The sequence below is a fragment of the Atractosteus spatula genome, chromosome 6 (assembly GCF_055471065.1).
Source record: "Atractosteus spatula isolate fAtrSpa1 chromosome 6, fAtrSpa1.hap1, whole genome shotgun sequence".
Lineage (NCBI taxonomy): Eukaryota > Metazoa > Chordata > Actinopteri > Semionotiformes > Lepisosteidae > Atractosteus > Atractosteus spatula.
Window position 1 is genome coordinate 34512130 of NC_142711.1, and position 16686 is coordinate 34528815.

Here is a 16686-nt window from a genome sequence, read left to right on the forward strand (position 1 = left end):
GAGAAGGAGGGATTTTTTAGATGAATGCGAAGGAAGGCGTCTGAGCTCAGTTTATGCAGCTAGTTTGGTGATGATGGCGATTAGGTTCAGCCTTGTGAGATTGACTTGCCGATGTTATCCCTCCCGATCTTCCGTTAATAGCTTCCATTTATAACGAAAGGGATGACAACCACCAGGGTCAATCAGCCTCAGCTATCAGAAATTCGTAATCACTCCTGACGTCATTTCCTCACCTAAAACATTACTTCAGTATATATACTGTATTACTATAGTACTATAGTAGCTAATCGCCCCTTTCCCTCTCTCATACGCCTTTCGCATCTCTCCGTCACCCTATCTCCACGCCTTGGTCACGACTCTTGGTGGTCCTAGCCTCGTGTCCTATGACCAGGAGGTAAACAATCAGCCAAGTGAGTTATGCCTAACCTATTTTGTTTAAAATACTCAATAAACATTTCGTTACGCTTAAATCTTGGGTATTGTTAGTGAGTATATTTATTCTTGTCTATTTTATTATTTTTATTCAATGTGCTTCACAGCGCCTAATACAGGTTTTATATTTACAGTACCTTTACATTCTAAGCTCTAGTTGAGTTGCGTGAGCTGCAGAAATCAAATGGAGGTTGATTCCACGCTGAAAAGAATAAAAAGTAAAAACCGTTTGCCTTTTTTTATTTTTTTCAGCGTGGATTTACGACGTACTTTTTATTTACATACTGTACGCGTTTCTTTTTATGTGTATTGGCTCGTATCCATCTCATTCGTTTTTATTTCTGACTCGCACACCCGCAAAAAAAACCCATAAACTGTCTTTGGAGAGATGAAAGTATAAAACGGAAGAGTTCTCGAAGCTCTCTTCACGCCAGCTCACAGATTCATGGAAACCTCACGCACAACCCCGGCTCCTTCTGCGGCTAGACTCAAATGGCGATCAATTTTTCAATCGCGCCTGGCCCCATTCCACACCACAGGCTCCAGCCCCGGCCTGGCCTGCACGCAGTTTCGTCGTTACAGGCGGGGCCAGCCTGCCTCACTGAGACAGGAACATCCCTGGCTCACCCCTGCAAGAACTAAACTGAGGTTTCCCATTGTTTCTTAAAGTATTAAAAGGTGGATATTAGAAAGCAGTGGAGAAAGCCACAGCAGTTCCACACTCTAGTTAATCTTAATCGATAGGATGAAATCTTGTTCAAGATTCACCTGGCCTTTGACTTCGACCAAGGCACCAGCTCTGGAGGTTGTCTGTTTTTTCAACTGAGAAGCTAGCAGTGAGACAGATGCCCTGACTGAAGGAAGCTGTGTCTCTTCTCTGTGTGCTTTGAATTCTCAAGGCTTAGCATCCCTGACCCACTCTCAGACTGCTGTTCATGGGTGGAAACCATGCTACCTGAGAAACTCTCTCATCAAATTATATCAGACAGTCTGTAACTGCATCTGCCTGTTTCTCTGATTTGGCTATTTCTTTTTAGTAAAGTGCCCTGAGAACAACTCCTTTCTAAGGGAACGGTATAAAACTGTTTAGTGTTTTCATGTAACTGTCAATCATTGTTCAGCATGCTACTGGCCTCCTGTACCTCTTTAAAAGTGTAGAGTAATTCATAAACATTTTTGATACCAGAAATAACTACATTTTCTTTGAAATGAGCCGACAATGTATTAGAGGCTAATGCTATATTGTAATACAATGAAAATGCGAGTCTAGATTGACATCTATAACTCGTTGGTCACATACACAATTACATTTTCATTTTAGATGGTGAGCTGAGAGGTTTGTTGATTGTTGAATTAGCCTTGTTTCTTACGATAACGGAATACTGAGCTTGGGTCATATGAATTTGAAGGGAAAAAAGCATTGAGGTCCCATTGCCAAAATGATTGAGAATTGGTATAAATGACAGCTTTAATCACCATATGACTAAAAAAAAAATATGGAAAAGACAAGCTCGCAAGACTTAGTAGTTCGAGCCAATCAGAGTAGCAAAGATCAGTGGGTCAACATTGGAATGACTACAGACAGTCTTTTAGCAAGAGACCTGGTCCTGAAAATGACATGTCCAGAGAAACCAGGCTGATGTCTGCAGGACAGGATGACCACACCATCCCAACAGCATCGCATCCATCCAATCCATCTGTTTCATACTGAAAACATATCTTGGTTCTGTGGTTACTATGGGTTTTTATTTGCACATTTTCATTGATTTCCATATTTAAAATACTTGATTAAATCCATTAGACCTGAATCCATTAGACCTGGACTTCCTTTTAATACATATTATTTTCCAAACAACATGCATATATGTATGTGCCTGGAAGTTCAAGTAAAGGGTAGATCTGGGTTCCCATTAATACCTAATATACTGTAAATGAAGTTTGATGACAGCCCTTTCCTTCTGCTGCCTGGGATTCTTTTACACAGTAGACCAGCTGTGCCCAAGCTGAGACCCAGCAAGCACACACACAGGAAATAGTAAACATTTCACAAGGTTCTCTTCCCTGGAGTAATCAAGAATAAGAGGTGGAACCACCATGAAAGCTGACGTGAGCTACATCCTTAGCTTCATCTCATTCTTCAATAAAATATAAATTAAATATAGTGACTGAGATATAAGGGTTAAGGCTAAGCTTTTGCTTTTTCCGGGAGATTCCCCTCAGCTGAAATCTTCCAAATTATCCTTAGGCATCACATGCAGCTGTTTCCAAGCAGTGATAGGTGGAGTTCTGCCAGTGTAAGTCTGAGACTAATGGGTTAGAGCTCTCTCAGTGTCCAGCAAAGAGCGATGTCTGTGATTAGCTGGGCACCTGAAGGCTTGCCCATAATAAATGTTTTAAAACCCATGCCACATCATCTCTCAGTTTAAAATGCTCTTGCACATCAATCAGAGACACGTTTCTCCTCCTGTTGGGTCTAACTCTCCTGCAAGGCTCTACAACTGGCAAAGTGGTCATTTTCATGTTGCAATTATGTTGTAGCTACAGTATAAAGGGTAAGAAAGGGAAAATGTGTTCTGACTGCACCGTCTGGCATTATGGAGGACTCGAACCTCTCAATTCTATAGACTGGCGGTTCCCACAGTAATCTTTTGATTAGGTGAATAGCCATGGTGACAATGACAGGAAGGACACAGTATTCAAACCCACAAGGTTTATTTCTAACACTGATATTAGTTAATAAAACATACATAACAGAGTGGCCTCAGTCACAGGAATTACAACAAAAACACACCCCAGGGAGTCGATACATACAAAAAAAACCTCAAATATGAAAACCAGACTTCCACACCACCAGGAGCACTTTGCAGTGTGGGAAGCAGGATCACAGGATGCTCTAATGTTAACTACAGGTATTACCTCTCTTGGATCCTCTAACTACTCCACTGAAGTCCATTACACCAACGTATCTTGTCTCAGGGAGTGAAAATATAACTAACAAATGTGTCCAATTCCTAGCTTCCTCGTCTGCAGAGCTTCTACACGAAAATCTCTATTCCATTCTGTTATTTATAGGCTGCTTCTTTAATTTAGGGGCTCCTGCTCTCTTATTTAACTTATTTATATCTCAATGCATTGGCAGCAGTTGTCACCGGTGCTTGTCTTTTCCCACACAATCAGTTAGGATGTGGATCCAGAGCTAGAAATGTGATTAGTGCAGGGTCTGATAACTCTGAGGTGGGGACCACACCTGTTAGAAAGGGACAGAGAGGAAAAAAAGACACAACCAAACACAACCTGATACTTGCCAGTCATCATACAATAATGGCCCTCTGAGTCATCCAGTTACAGCCACGGGAATATCTTGAAATAAGGGACAGATCGGAGCCCTGATTCTTGCCAGTTATTGGCTCTTGGCTGATACCTGCTACATGTCAAAATGTAGGTGGCCATGTTCATGAAGGATATCTCATTCTCTCCTGGACAGTGGGTGGAGCCAAAGAGTGGATGTTAAAAATAAGTCCAAATTGGTTGCATATATAATCAAGCAAGAAGTCTTCTCTATTTTCCATTTGTTCAGTCTCTATGTGTTTAACATGTTCATAATATATGCAATTTTATGTGCCTTAATATGCAAAAAAAGAAAACTAAATCCTTTAATGAAGTCTGAGTCATAATCCAATAAAGAATTAGTCCTTGTTTTATTAAAAAAAGCTTCGTGTACTGAACTATACTGGCTCGAGCCTGGCTGTCCTTTGCTGAAGTTGTTCATATAGGGTTGAAGCCCAGGTCAGGTGTCCAGACTGTCTTAAGGTAATTCAATTAAACTCTTTACCAAAACAATAGTTTTACTTATCTTTTTTCTTATTGTTTCAATCTCTGTTAAATCATTTCTACTTCTAAAAGTGTTTCCAAAAGTTGTATTACTTTTTTTAGGCTGAAATGATAATGAGTTCTAAGAATATTAAATAAGTGGGTGTTCAGCCGTAATAGAAACATTAGCAAATGAGGTCAGGAGGACCAGCCTTGAGAAGCTCTTGTTTAGAGTCAGGACCAGATCTGATTAATTCTGTTCAACTCACTTTCATTCTGACTGTATTTTGCTTGCACCCTCAGAAGCAATAATTTGCTTAATTAGATTTTGTTTTCAGGTCTTAAACATCACAGATCTCCCATCGGATATGTAATTCCAAAATTAGATCTAAAAACGTAAGAATTAGTGAGGTGTTCCTAACTAAATTAATTTGAATAACAATTCCTTGCTTTCATATAGAGCTTTTCACTTATGTATAAGGGGACCACTACTTCTAAGACTGAGGTCCATCACCTTCCCAGGTGACACACAGCCATTAAGCACCAGAAAACCCACTGCATAGCCAGGCAGATGTCTGGATAAATAAGAATTTGCTGCACCAACACCAATTAGGGAGGATGTTATACAGTATAGGCTTGTTTGTGGAAGCCCTGATATGAAGTTAGCATGACACAGGGCTAACACTCTTGTTCTCATATACAATACTATGGGATACTGCCCAAGTGACATATGGCAGCCTCACTACACAGCAGATAAAGTGAGAAATTGCCTCACCATTTGAAATAAGAGGGAACATAGAAAAGCCAGCTGCTGCAAGCCCAGAGTGCAATATAGTCAGGACACTGGTGTTAACACCCCAACTCTTAAAAAAAGTTTCATGGGATCTTAATGATTTAATATACTCAAAAACAACTCTTCCTACAGTTTCATTGCCATTGTAGGGGGTCTTATGTTTGGATAAGGGAAGAGAGGGAAAAGTGCCACCTACTGGTCCACCAACACCACTTCACACAACAACCTGGATTTCCTTGAAGGCCTCTAAATCTGAGTATCACTGCTGTAACTGCAATACTTATTTGATTTAAGGGATAAAGGTGATAACACAGAGATACTGGAAAGAAATCCAGGAGGTACAATCCAGAGGATCACTTTTAGACAGATTTCTCATTGTGTTCAGTGGGTGGGTAGATGTAACCCACTTCAGGTCTCAAGAGTGGAAGTTTTTCCAGCTATGCAGTGCTGACTGAATAAATAACTGCTACTTTTATATTCTGCTACTCCTACTACCATTAGACATTAGAGGTCCACCTCATATTGAATCTGTATGCTCCCCATTTTCCTTCTATAACAACAACATTTACCCTTGTTTCTAGATGTATTGCAGGCTCTTCTCATTTCTTGTTATTAAGTTACTTACTAACTTATTCAAGTTAATTGATATTTCAAATCTTTAGCGTATGGCGATTTTTTTCTGTTGTAAATTCCATGCCACAGATGGTTTTATCGTTTTCTGTGCTCCACATTCCCCTCTGACATGCCAACTGTCAATTCACTTGCCATGTGACATCTTCCAAGCTCCTCGTTGTCTCGCAGGATAATTTGTGTGGGGCAGACACGTTAAGTGTCAATCATTGACTTGTCCCAGCGAGTGTATAGGGTCACAGTTGCATGGAAAGGTCACATCATCTCAGGTTCTCCCAATGCCAGCGCTGTGTGTGGAATCCAAGTCACAGTGAGCTAGTGAAATAGCTAAGACTAAAGCTAGTGATCACCCTCAGTTTGAGTGAGCACATTGGCTCTGAAGCCATTCCCATCAAAGATTTCAAACCATTCCAAAAAACCTGCCAAACAAAAGCCCTCTAACATGAGAACTATCACTGCTCTAACGTTTCAGTGTTGAAGGTCATGTTCTATTAACAGCCTGGAAAATCCATACATTTTCCTCAAATGACCTACTTGTGATCTTGTGTCAAGTTTAAATGTAGTCTGAATTCATTATAGTGTGATGTACAGTATTTGAAAAACGAGAACACGACAGTGTGTAGAGAACCAAACTTCTCGAAACTCCAGTGGGCTAAGCCCAAAAGCACACTAACAGCAGGTGGTTTGATCAGTTTGTTGTCTAATCGATTAATTGAGCCTGGGTGAAGAGTCCTTAACTTACATGTGAGGACGACAAGCCTGCAGGTTTCACATTGAGTGTGAGCCCTGCAAACGTGTCATCCTCACATGTGAGTTATGGTGAAACAATAAGCAGAAATACAAATATTTAGAAGCAGAGTGCAGCGATAAACAGCAATTCAAAGTATTGTTTCTCATTCATAATTGCGGCCATTAACAAGATTACTGCTGAATTTCTGTAATGCTGCTTATTCTCCATCTAGTTACTGTCAGAGGGAGCCCCTCAGGCTCCCAACAAAACCACTTTAAAAGCAGCCTTCAGAAAGAAGAGACATTTCTCTTACAGTCTGTCTCTCCTGTTCATATTAATGTTTCTTCATCCTGCTACCGCGGTTCTCGCTCAGCCCAAACGTGCACTGGAATTAATTAGGGCCTCGCTGACAGCTTTGTTCATCCAATTGTTTAAGGCGAGCTCTCTTTCTTGCTCCTTCCGAAAAAAGAACTCTTTAACAATTAATTTCAGCCGCAGACACTCGTCATTTCCAGGTGTGCAGCGTAGCAGCAATCCTAAACTGCAAGGAGCACCCTGACAGCTGCACTCAAAAGCCGCCCCCATCAAGTTCGCCGGCAATAAACTAACAAACAGACAAACAGAGGATTCAGACTCTCAGGCACACCAAGCCATAAAGATGTGCTACACCAATCAGCAATACACATGGTGTTAAATCGAGGATGATGCTCACAGAACATACCAGTGCATCATTCAATTTTATACAGCTTTCACCTGAACTAGAAAGAAACTGGCTCATGACAGTGATTCAGCTTTCTATTTTTTTGTTAACTGCTCTTAAGAGTAAAATAATTTAGAGGTGGTTCACGTGTTCTCTTCTTTAACCTTTTATTGTTTTTTTAACAGACTTTCTCTATTTCTGGACCCCTTATGATTATATTAACTCATAAGAAAAAGAGGTCGTAAGGTGCTGTAGAAAACTAGAAGCTGCCTGGGTTCTTGTTGCCTTCTAGCACTACATGAATGGGAAAAAATATGACAATACAGACATAAGATCATGAAACATTAGAAAAGGTACTAACGAGACGAGATCATCTAGCTCCTTTGGTTGCTAGTAGTTAATTGATCAAAGGATCTCAACCAGTTGTTTCTAAAAAGAAGCCAGTGCCACCATGGTGTGAGATACAGTATATATTTACAACCTTGCTGATGTTTGCACACAAGGGGCTTATAGATTTTAGGGTTTTAATCAAATTTTAATGTCGTTAGTCAGTGGGGGAGAGCTGGTGCATGCTGGGAATGTTGCTGGCAGGAATGTCACAATATGTAGCACTAAAGTCCAGTCATGTCATGTCATTTGCAAAACCACTTTATACCATACGGTGTCGCAGGAAGCCAGAGCCTACCCAAGGCAAGGCAGGGTACACCCTGGATGGGGCACCAGTCCATTGCAGGGCAAGTGCAAGCCAATTATACATGGGGACAATTTGGAGGCCTCGGTAAAGGCCAAGGGGGAAAATGTGGCCCGGACACCATACTCCCTACTCTTATTGAGAAATGCCTGGGGATATTTAGTGACTGCTGAGAGTCCGGACGTTGGTTTAATGGCTCATCTGAAAGACGGACTAAAGTCTAGTGTTTGTATTAAATTATAAGGAAGGGGCAGTGATGAACCCAGACTTGGTTAACAGTATTGCACTGTTCTCATTGGAAATGGAAGTGAAAAGTGGGCAGACACTGTGCACAGCTGGCTGTTTTCTTGTTAACCAGAATACTAACACCTGTACCTAAAGTATATTTCATACATTCCTTCCAGGAATCTTGGCATGTTAAATTGGCTTTAATTGTAATCATGGAAACATTATGGATTGAACCCTTAAAAAAAGAAACCGATTGTACTGATTTGATAAAGCAAGCCAAAGGTTCAGTACTCTTCTTGCACAAAAGTTTCTTCTCCCTTTAGTTCCAAATTTGTCTTTCCTCAGTACAATGCTGCAACAATATGAGACTCTGTTGCTGCATTAAATCCTCTGTGCTTTTACTGAATGTAGTTGCAAAGATTTGTTAATGCTAACATTCTTACAGATCAAGTGATAATGTCAGACTTTACAATAGAGAACCAAATTCACCATGTTCTAACATTAACATCCCATCCTGGTTCTCTTACAGGATCTTTTCTTTTGATTTTTTGTCATACTGTATATGATTCTCCAAAACAATTTGTTGAAATACACAGTAGAAATATAGCTATCCATTATGTATACAGAGAAAGAAAGATAAAGAACAACAACAAGCAAAGACATGAAAAAATGCTATGAAAGAGAAGTGCTTTAAAATACCTGCTACCACACACATCAGCTGTCAGAACCTCATTCCTGTAACCCTCTGACGTGACAATTATTCTTATCTTTCAGGAAACCTGTGTTTAAAACAGGCGAGCATGTCTGGAACAGCTTCACATCCCACTCAGCCCTGTCATTCTTCTGAGGTCTCCATTCTCCCCTTCTTCACGGCACCATTCACTTCCCTTATCAGACCCTCTCCAGCTTTCGTCCTGGTAAGAAAAAATGTTAACAGCAGAGTGGCTGGGCTTGTTCCATCATTTGTAGTACAAGTAATGCTACTACCACTACCTCAGTGGTTTGAGCCCAGTGCAACTTCGATCATATAGGATATAGGGTGGATCGTAAAAGTGGAATGTTTTCTTCATATTTTCTGAAGTGATTTGTCTGAGGAACTCAGATGTATTTCTGGGGTTCTTTATGTTTTAATCCTGTACATCCCGTTATCCATTAGTTTTCTAATTAAGGGTTATGTGGGAGCTAGAGCCTATCCTGGCATGAAACAGGAACAATGCAGGGTACACCCTGGATGGGACACTAATCCGTTGCAGGGCAGACAGACACAAACACAGATACACACCCACACCAGGGCCCATTTTCTCAGAAGCCAATCAATAACCTATTATTATTAGCTGTGGGAGAAACCCAAGTAAACACAAGAACCACCACCAGTGTGCAGCCCCACCTTGATGATGCAACTGCAGCCACCGTGCACCTGTACGCTCACCACACACCAGCTATCAGTGGGGGGGAGAACAGAGTGATGAAACCAGTTCATAGATGGGGATTATTAGGAGACCATGATTGGTAAAGGCCAATGGGAAATTTGGTCAGGATGCCGAGGTTACATCCCTACTCTTTTCGAGAAACGCCCTGGGATTTTTAATGACCACAGAGAGTCAGGACCTCAGTTTTACATCTCATCCGAAGGACACATCAGTGCGATTCTCTAAAACCAAAGATAAGACACGGCAATGCCGGTGTGTCATGACTGGATCTCCTAATCCAGCGAAATTAGCGAAATGGCTTAGCCATATGAGAGCAAAGCATCTACTTCCAATCAAGTTAATTAAGCCTAATTATAATTTGACAGAAATAGACTAAGAAGCTTAATTGCTGGATAATTCAGCTGCCTGAATTCCACAGAACCACCAGCCTCCTCAGACCATACCATTTCTGCACTGCTGTCTCCATCTCACTGGAGCTGGGGAAGGGACACTTAGATTTAAGAGCCACTCTTAATGAAGCATGAAGCTTGAAGACCTAATCAATGAGAATTCATTTTTTAAAAATAACTGCAGAGAAAAATGGAAACACTTCATAACACAATTGCAATAAACGAGTGATTAATAAAAATGTGAAATTGGAATACATATAGATAAGGTCAATTAAAACAAAATCCTGATAGGAATAAGATGTCAGCTCAGCATTTTCAATAAATGCTAGAGGCTAAATTCTTTATGAGACTAATAATGCTGTGTGTGTATGGCATTGAGTCAAAGCTCCTGATAAGTTTTTAGTTAATGGAAACATCAAGGATGGATCTTGTAGGTAAGGAAGAAGTGGCAAGTACAAGCCAAAAAAGAGACATGTTATAGTAGAGCAGGCAGAAAAGCCAGAGGTGAAGATGAGAGAGTGGGAGTCTATAGGATCAGAGAAAGAAAGACCAAAAGATGGGGAGATATAATCTGGAAAGTATAGGAGATAAACCTTAGTGAAGTGTCACAAATCCATTTCTTTTGTAAGGAAACATATGGAGCTATAGGAGGAGATTGGTGCAGCAGAGCATGGAAAGGAGAAAAGGGACAAGTTGTTCTCTGCATGAAGGAGGTAGGACAAGCCAAAAATTGAAATTGAATTGAGTGCTAAGTGGTCGTTTATAGAAGGAGAAAAGGCAGGTCCTGAAGACAGGCTCTTGAGGGACACCACAAGTGACAATGAGAGAATAGAACAATGGGAGTGAGTAACTCCTGGAAATCTGGAGGGATAAATTAGGGAAGTACAGTAGAGTACTCCTCCAAGATTCCTAGTCAGCAAGATCTTTAGGTCCTGTGATAAAAGCAGTTGAGATATTCACAGATATCAGAACAAGAGAGGGGGGGCAGAGTTGTGAGGAGAGAACTGGTAACTGAAAGAAAGACTGTTTACATGGAGCATGGAAGCTGGAACTCAAATTAAAGAGAGGGATGTAGATTATTTTGCAGTAGATTAGAGATGTGTAAGAATGGAATCCAAATCACAGCTTATTGTTCTTGAGACACAGAAAAACCGAGTGCAACACTGCTATCAAGAAACAACAGTATAGGATTGCACTGGTCTCAGGATGATCTTACATTGGGTGGTAGCCTCAACATCAGCCACGGTATGCAAACGTCATAAGGAGAATCAGTTCAGAGTCCTATTTCAGAGCATAGCAAAAGATAGAATAATTATACAACTCTTAAACAGTAGGGAGCAAGGTTACTGTCACTGGTACCAGATGCAAGGAACTGTTGGGAAGATACTAAACCTTTAGCTGTGCATGAAGAAGAACAAGAAGCCCTGTGTTTCCCAGATGGGTATTAATACTTCAGATGTAAATGTGTTACAGGCAAAATATGCACAACACTATTTTGGAGTTATATTATTTTAACCAGACATGGTACTGCGTCACCGGGCTTTTAAAAATCACCATGATAAATTATGATGCAAGACAGCTGGGTAACAAAAAGGAACCTTCACATTTTTTAAACCCTGTCAGGTGTCACATCTAGCTCTTGTTAGTTAGTGGCTGAATTCACTTCATGTCCTTCTAGGTTATCTGGGTTATCTGACATCAGGCTCAGACTGTATGAATGTTCTTTTGTTTATAATGTCTTTTAGTGTGGCCTCTATACTGCCAGCTGCAGGTCTGACCCAGCTTCTGGGCCTGGCTGTTACTGTTAACATGGGTCCATGATATCTTGGCTTATCAAGGTAGATAAACCTTTTTAACTGACTGAATACTACAACTGTGCCCAGACTGAACTTGGTAATATGAACTGACTTACTGAATGTGTGCACAAACAGTACTGTAATATGCCAAGTGCTCAGAGAATGTGTTTCCAGAGAACCTGTGTATGTTTCCCTACATATCTCTAAGGCTTTTATGTCTGGGTTCATCCAAGCCTTTACTGGGCTTTGTGGCTATTCTGTCTGACTAAGACTTAAATAGAAATGAGAGGGAGATGGCTTTCTCTCTGTAGTCCCCTGCCTGTGCAGCCAGTGTCATTCCCAGGTCTAATGTGATGTAATGTGAGTGTAGATGTGCCAGTGTGCTTCTGCCTGGGAATGATGTTCAATGCATGATGCACACAGCTTGCCGAAGCAGTGTCACTAGCCGCTGAATGCCACAGAGCAGAGACTGTAGAAGGCTTTCACGGTTTCAGTGTACTGTGCAGAAAATGTAAAACAACTTGTCTGCTGTCAGAAAAGCTACTGCAAAGCAAATGTGTCTAAACAGCTTGTCAGTCTAAGAATTAAGAACTAATGACCTTCATCCATTTTATGTCACCCTGTAAAAGTGTTATGTTGTCATCGTGAGCTCATCATACAACACAGGGAGGATGGTTTAGCACAATTACAAGAAATTCACAGAGCAGTAGGCATTTGTTTCTGAAATATTTTGTGTTGTATTTATTATTTTCCACTCAATTTCAGTAGCAGGGTTCCACATGCACAGTGCGTGGCCTCAGCTGTGTAATTTGTTTCATTTTACTTATTGCATTCTGATGAGCTTTTAAATTACATTTGACTGCCACTAAACCCACTTCCAACTTCCAAGTCATCGTGTGGAGCTATAGTTCAATGAAGGGGTGTGTGCTTGAGACTTATATCTGTTTGTTATCATGCACAGCAGGTCAGCTTTAATACCTTGTGCTAGATTTTGCCATTACCCTATGGTTAAAATTTCAGCTCTTGTAAAAAGTTTTCACAGGATTGTTGAAGCTAGGGGGGGGTTCATTTGCAGGTTTCATCGTATTGCGCTACTTGAGGCCTAAACAGAGTCTGGAACAATGGGTAGAATTTGGTGTGTTTGTCTGGATGCAATTAATCTTAGAAGCAGGTAAACAGAAGTGATCAAAAGGGGTGAATTACTTTGATTAAATAACTGGAAAATGGAAAATGTACTGCCTTAGTACACAGCATAAAAAGAGACAGGGAGAAAAGGAGAAAGAAACAGAGGGAAGACAGAAATGAGAGAGAAGATAGAGAGAAGGTCACAATCACCCTCCTCTTGCTCTTAGCTTGTGCCATATAATAGGACCTTGTTTGAACTAATCTTGGTGACGGTTAGAATCTGGTTAAGTAATCTGAAACTTATTTTAAAGAGTTTGCTGTCCTTTTTTGATTTAAAAAATGCGAATTTCTTGTATTGTGGAATCCTCAGGCTAAAAATATTACCGACTGAGTCCCATTCACTTTTGGGCTTCCATGTTGTAGAAAGGGAGATTTAGTTCTTAGTCATATTCATTTACATGGACACAGGTTTTATTTCCCTTGGTAATGTATAGTGTTTACAGTGATACAAGTTACAGGGATAGAAACTTGGTTTGTTGATCTGTAAGAGGTAGGCCTCTAAAATGTATGGTTTTTGTATATATGTTTTGTACTGTAATTTGTATTTAGTGTTATGTGTAGTAGGGATTGTGTCTATTATTAATAAATAATTTTGTTTTGTCCAAGTTCTGATTCTGCTTTTATTACTGTCACATGTCTTGAATGTTTACCTACCACTCAGTTATACTTTATTTAAATTTCCTGCTCACCCCCAGTTTGGTACAGGATCTTTAATCTCAGTATCTGCTTACAGTAAAAATGATCTTTTTAGTGATACTTTTCTCAACAGAGCTTCTTAATATTTATATATCAACATTCTAAATTACACTGTAAACTGTTTTCTCGAAGGTAAAGCTCTCAGATGCCATTTGTAGGAGGATTTTCAAAAGACAAGGAGAAACAAGACAGAAACAGGGGCATCAAAAAACTGGTTGGTATTTATCTTGAATTAGAAAACATGGCACTGCATTGCACTTGGGATGGTAAGGTTTCAAAGCCCGTCATCTGGGGAGAAGTAAAGGTTAATTGTGTTCTGAAAAGTAAAAAGAAGAAACAGCAGATGTCAACTGGAAAGAAAAAAAACACTTTTCAGCCAAAAAAGGTTCCACAGCTGAAAGGTGTTTCTTCTTTCCATTTTTCAGCGTGGAATTAACGTATTGCTTCATGCTTGGACACATAAGGAGCTCTCAGAAAGGCTGAAGCTGGTCTACGGTTCACGTGGTGCACTTCTGGTGACTGTCTAGAACTAGGATTACCAAAACACCACAAAGTGTCGCAGTTGATGGACTGGTTTGACTTGGACAAATTGTTCCAAAAACATCCACCCGTGGTCCGTGCAGAGAGTGGGAAGAGCATAGAGATTCCTTCAGTTCCTGTAAAACTCTTCCAATAGACGCTAACTATCCTGTAGGCAGTGCAGGATTCTCTTGAGTTCAAACAATACAGCACGAGCTAGACAAACAGGTGCTTCTGTCTTGAGTCTCAGACAGAGCTGGTAGGACATGACCTACATCTCACTCTCAGATCTTCGGAGACTGAGGTCTCACTCCACAAGCCAATGGAATCTCTGGAAGCTGCAGAAGCAACAGAGAAAAATACCTGTGAATCATGTGTCAAACAAAATTCCCAAAGGTAAAAAGTAAAGTAAAAATTAACCACTGTGTTCACATACCAGTGCAACCGGGAGTAAATTAATGATCAATCAGAATGCACTCAACCTCATAAACCTCATACGAGTTTTTAGGGTGCAGTTACCAGATCTGGCTGGTGTGTGAAGTCTTAAAACTTAAAGTGCGATTAATGAAAAGCCATAAAAGACAAAGTCAGAAGTTAGAGACAGATGTGCACTGATTTTAGGCCATAGCTGTCAGTGCAGTAGCTGTAAAACCAGACAGACCACCGGGGAGGACATATGAGGGCACACATCTGTGATACCACCTGTCTTTTAACCCAGCTCATTGCCACAATGCATCGCTCTGTAGTACTGACTGACCCCAACCCCCCACAGCACCTCACCTTCAGGCCTACAGAGCCACCAGCCCCAGCTCCGGATGTTTATAGTATCTGTTCTATATTGTTGCTTTGAAACATCCAAAAAGTAGCATATATTTGCTAACAGCACAACAAAAAGGAAAAAATGGTTGTAGAGTTGTTGTACTATTGTTGTTGTACTGTAGAGGTTTTACTAGTAAAACACCACGAGTCTTCAGTAGTGTTTTATGTGGTTTTCTTCATATAAAAAGAAAGTTCTCCAGTCTCCTCTCAGTCCTCTGGCTATCAGCACCTCCACTGCCCAATAATATCTCTCAATGGCTTGTTGGTTTCTCTGTTACCTGGTTTACTGTACAGTCTCTTTCCATCTTGATCACTTGTCAGCATTTCTATTGTTAGTAAGATTGCATTTGGCTGTCCTTCAGAGCCTTGGTGTTTTCACCTTCACTGTTTTTCAGGACCCTATGCAGACGATAGAATCCGGAAGGGAGGAGACGGTGAGGAACTGGGCAGGTTGATGAACAGGGTGGCATGGTCCAGGCGAACAAGTCCGAGGAAGTCCAGGGGGGAAACCAGGGTAAAGTCCAATAGTCCAAAAACCTGGAAATCCAGAGGAGACAATAACAAGACAAAGTTCAAAACCGGAACGGGATCCGGTGCAGGGAGAGGGAATAAAAATGGGGATAATGGGACCAGGCGCTCTGAGCCCCGGACTCGGCTGGTTTAGGATGCCGATAGGAGGCTTATGCCCTCAAGCCGCGGGCGTAGGGCAACTTGGTGGTAGGCTGGCCTCCAGGCGTCCATCTTCCAATGCAGAGCCCAGAACAGAGTGAGCGTCAGGGCTTATAAGGAGGGGCTGGATAGGAGGCAGGTGCACGTGATCAAGTAAAACCTGAAACAGCCGGAGTGCCCTTACAATTGTGACATTCACACACCTAACTGAAGACAGCATCATTTTATGTAATGGATGGAAAGACCTGCAGCTGTTACCGCTCGGACAAGTATTAGCTGATGGTCACATCTGCAAAATCTGGGCTTGACCTGTCCGCACCTGTAGCCATGAATCATCTGATCTTCTGAACTGCACGTTAATCATCTGATCTGTTGATTAAACTCAGCTGAGCATTCTTCAATTCTCATTTTCTTCATTGTTCATCGCAACGGCAAAACATTCCCTCAAAGAAACTACAGGCACAGAAGACAGGCCAGTGTGGTATTTCACAAATGTGTTCATAGGGGCAGTGCAGTGACTCTGTGGCTAAGGGTCTGTGCCTGTGGCTGGAAGGTTGCAGGTTCGTATCCTGCAGCTGGCAGAGGAATCCTATTTTGTTGGGTTCCTTAGCAAGGCCCTTCACCCCAATTGCTCCAGAGGTGCTGTATAAATGACTGGCCCTGTTCCCTGACCCCAAGCTTCTCTCCCTGTCTGTGTGTCTCTTGGAGAGCAAGTTGGGGTATGTGAAAAGACAAATTCCTAATACAAGAAATTGTATATGGCCAATAAAGTGATCTTATATATTAATCAAATACACACTGAAGGCAGCAGGGTGGTACAAGCCAGTGCATGCTGAGGAGCCAGCAAATTCACACTAAAGTTTATTCCTTGAGTTCTGCCATTTTTGTAATGCCACCCATGTCTTAGTTTTCTAAATTAAAACAAAAACACTGCTGACGTCAAGATAATCTAACCGTTTACTTTTCCTGTTGGATCTGCTACATAATGAACAACAAATATTTTACACAGAGAACATTTTTTCTGGATTCTGATTGTGTTGGATCCTTCAGTAAACACTTTGAAGATGAGACTCTTAAGATAAACAAGCTACTACAAGCAACCTGAGGAGCATTACAAGCAGAATCATGTTTGTAGAACGTTTTGCAGTGCTATAGTTATACAACAGGTA

General features: G+C 41.0%; 1 protein-coding gene across 6 annotated transcripts in view; it reads left to right on the plus strand.

Moving 5' to 3' along the window:
• mafaa (MAF bZIP transcription factor Aa) overlaps positions 1-16026 on the plus strand; it is a 29426-nt gene extending 13400 nt beyond the window's left edge. Inside the window, exons 2-4 of one of the 6 annotated variants that reach the window (XR_016091279.1) lie at positions 8789-8931; positions 13643-13724; positions 15244-16026. The gene's annotated coding sequence lies outside the window, so the exon portion shown is untranslated. Of the gene's footprint in view, positions 1-8788; positions 13420-13642; positions 14607-15243 lie in introns of those variants that run through there. The other 5 variants (XR_016091276.1, XR_016091278.1, XR_016091275.1 and 2 more) reach the window with 5 other exon arrangements.
• The last annotated feature ends 660 nt before the right edge of the window (positions 16027-16686 follow it).